The following is a 3,275-nucleotide window of genomic DNA, read 5'->3' as shown; positions in this document are numbered from 1 at the left end:
TTAACTAATTTGGACTAAATATCCATTATAATTATTATTTTGGCTTAAAATCCTATATTAATATTAGGGGGGACTAAATGTGTGTTTAGGGGTAGATTTTTGGACTAAGAACCCAAAAATTCAATAAACAAACCTCTCATCGAGTTGGAGAAGTGAAGTACCACATTTTAGAGAAAAACCACATTATCTAGTGACACGTTTTAAAATTAGAAATTTCTTAACATACAACATATCAAATCATTTACAAATTTATATAAAATCAACAATCTCTATTTTCAAGTCAACTGTCTTTTCTCTTTCTTGATAAAATTTTCTACACCCGACTCCAGTGGACTATTGAATTTAAGTATGAAATAGGTTCACTTTTGTAGTGTTCTGCGAAATTGTTGTTCGCGCCCCATAAGGATTTGTAATTGACTCTCCAAACACTTCTTGACTTTTTTCCCTATTCTTCTTCTTCTTTTTTCTAATTCATTTTGATTTTTTTCCAAAAGGCCGCGGCTTTGGGGAATAAACAAAAGTCTGGGGGAATAAAACTTTGGTAAAAAAGAATTGACTTCGCTGACATCTTTTTTTTTTTTGTCTGAAAATTGGACTTCTTGCTTTTTGGTCCCTATCTTCATCTCCACATCTTTCTCTCTCCTACTCTCTCTATCTGCCGGTCTGTCTCACTCATTTAATCTCACCTGGCCTCTCTATTTCATAGTTTATCCACCTGTAATGAAGATGGCTTCTGCTTCTTGGATTGTTTTGAAGCAACAATCAATCAACAACAATCATGGATCTTAATCCATCCCTGATAAATACAAAACACAAGAAAAAATACAAAACACAATCATGGTAATCAATCCCTGCTCTTGGATTGTTTTAAAGCAGCAATCAATCACCTGACTAATTGTTTTGAAGTCTTAATCCATCCCTGATAAATACAACACACAGGAAAAATAAAGGTAAGAAACTCAAAGAGAAATGGGTAATCAATCCACAACATTCATGGATCTTATCTTAAAAGAAGAAACCCCATTGATTTAAATCCGGTTTTCTTCCATGGTTATCTATTAGTCTTTCATTTTCTTTCCCACCGATTTGGTTGAACAAAACCCTAGATATTTTGGTCTAGAAAGAAAATTACCTTCTAAGGAGGGGAAGTTTTAATGGGAGTTTTAGATAGATCCACATCATTATTCTCTTTCTTTTGTTTCCTCTTCACCATCTGTATCCCAATCTTGTCCTTGATTTTCAGGTTACGTTGTTGTTCTTGAACTTTTCTTCTTCTTCTTCTCTTCATCAAAAGAGTTGGGTTTCTGTAGTAAATCGTCCTTGAGAGAGTAAAGGAGACCAAATTCCACTATGTGAGTAATTGGAATCAAAAGCTAGGGATTTGAAAGTTGCAAAGTAGTTCTTTAGACATTGCTAGGTGAAGATCCTCTATTGTTATAAATCGTTCGATTACCATCTTCAATCTTTCAGCGAATATGAGTGGTTAAGAAAGAGATCAAAGTACTTCAGATAGAGAAGAAAGAGGGGCCGAGCAGGAGAGAGAATAAGATGGAGATTGAGGATCAAATAAAGAAAAGGACATATTTTGGACTCAAAATAAATATGCTCCCTAAGTCAGAAATGGTTGACTTCAGTCTTTATTGCCTAGAGAGTTTTCTATATTCCCCAAAGCCGCGGCCTTTCCAAAATCTTCACCAAACACCTTAGATTTCTTTGTGTTTTTTTATGGGTATCATATATCTATAGTTCCTTAATTGAAGAAGGAGACTGAAAATAGGTTTCAAAAGATCTTTACCTTTTTACTTAACGCTTGGTTGCCCAAGTGGTTGAAAGTATTGACATAAACTCCAAAATTTTGGATCCAAAATTTTGGATCCAAAATTTTGGAGGTCCCAGGTTTGATTTCCAAAAGAAGCAGAAATCATGGTTTATTGAACTGGGGTTATTAAAAGTATAAATTATGTAATTAATTATCGGGCTTTAGGCCTCTTTCATGTTGTTGGGCATTAGGCCTCTTTCATTATTGGTTTAACTTAGGCGCGTACTTATCACATCTTCATAGTGTATCGATGCCTTGTAACGACCAACGTAGATCGTAGTCGATTTCTCAAAAAGAAAATCTCTACTTTTTTCTCTAAAAGGCCGCGGCTTTGGGGAATAAAGAAAATTCTCTGGGGAATAAAGACTTTTCTTAAAACTAGTCAAATAAGATTTTTTATGTTGCTTTTTATTGCTAAGGGGCTTCTAATTTTAGAAGATGCTATGAAAAAAGGCTCCTCCATCTCATCACCTCTCTCTACCACTTCATCTTCTCAACACCTCATCATCTTCTCCGGCGAAAGTCGCCGGCCGGCCAATTTTCCGGCCAGCGACCTTCAAACATAATTTTTTTTTCTCTCTCCTCGGTCTCTCTATTTTTTTTCTTTTCTCTCTCTCTCTAGAACATATCTAGAGAGAACAGACCTTCAATGGTATGTTCGTGAGAACAGATTTGTTTTCACGAACAGAAGTTCGATCTCATGTACTCGAAGCGTGCATTTGTTCACTGGTATGTTGGTGAAGGTATGGAAGAAGGAGAATTCTCAGAAGCCAGGGAAGATTTGGCAGCTCTAGAGAAAGATTATGAGGAAGTTGGTGCAGAAGGTGTTGAAGAAGATGATGAAGGTGAAGATTATTGAGAGTAGATTTTCTATCGGATTTTGTCGTGCTTAATTCGTTTTTCTTATTATCAATTGTGTAATCGTTTATCGTCGAAATGACCATCTCTTTGTTTCCTTTGATTGTTGCTTAAACTTTGACAGTTTATTTGTGATATTGCTATTCTGTTGGTATTGGTTTTAGCTTATTTTTCTTTTTGTTACTTGCATAAGATTTATAGCTGGTATTAAGAACACCCAAATCATCTGGTGTCTACAATCCCTTAGATAGGGAAGTTCAAAAATAGAAGATCGGAGCATGTTGGGTTATTTAATCTGGTTTTGGACCATTATCTAGATGGGAACATCAGAACAAATAAAGAAAAAAGGGAAACTGGATTTAGGTATATATCTGTTCGTGAGAACAGACCTTCTCTCTCTAGATATGTTCTAGAGAGAGAGAAAAGAAAAAGAAAGTTTAGAGAGAGAGAGAGAAAATTAATTTTTTTTTCTTTTTTTTTTTATGTTTGAAGGTCGCCGGCCGGAAAATTGGCGGGCCTGCGACTTTTGTCGGAGAAGATGATGAGGTGTCGAGAAGATGAAGTGGCAGAGAGAACAGATGAAATGGAGGAGAACTTA

This window comes from Eschscholzia californica, unplaced genomic scaffold (assembly GCF_041429995.1).
Source record: "Eschscholzia californica isolate CP2 unplaced genomic scaffold, dmEscCali1.0.p SCAF_1, whole genome shotgun sequence".
Lineage (NCBI taxonomy): Eukaryota > Viridiplantae > Streptophyta > Magnoliopsida > Ranunculales > Papaveraceae > Eschscholzia > Eschscholzia californica.
Note: the sequence above shows the minus strand (reverse complement) of the source record.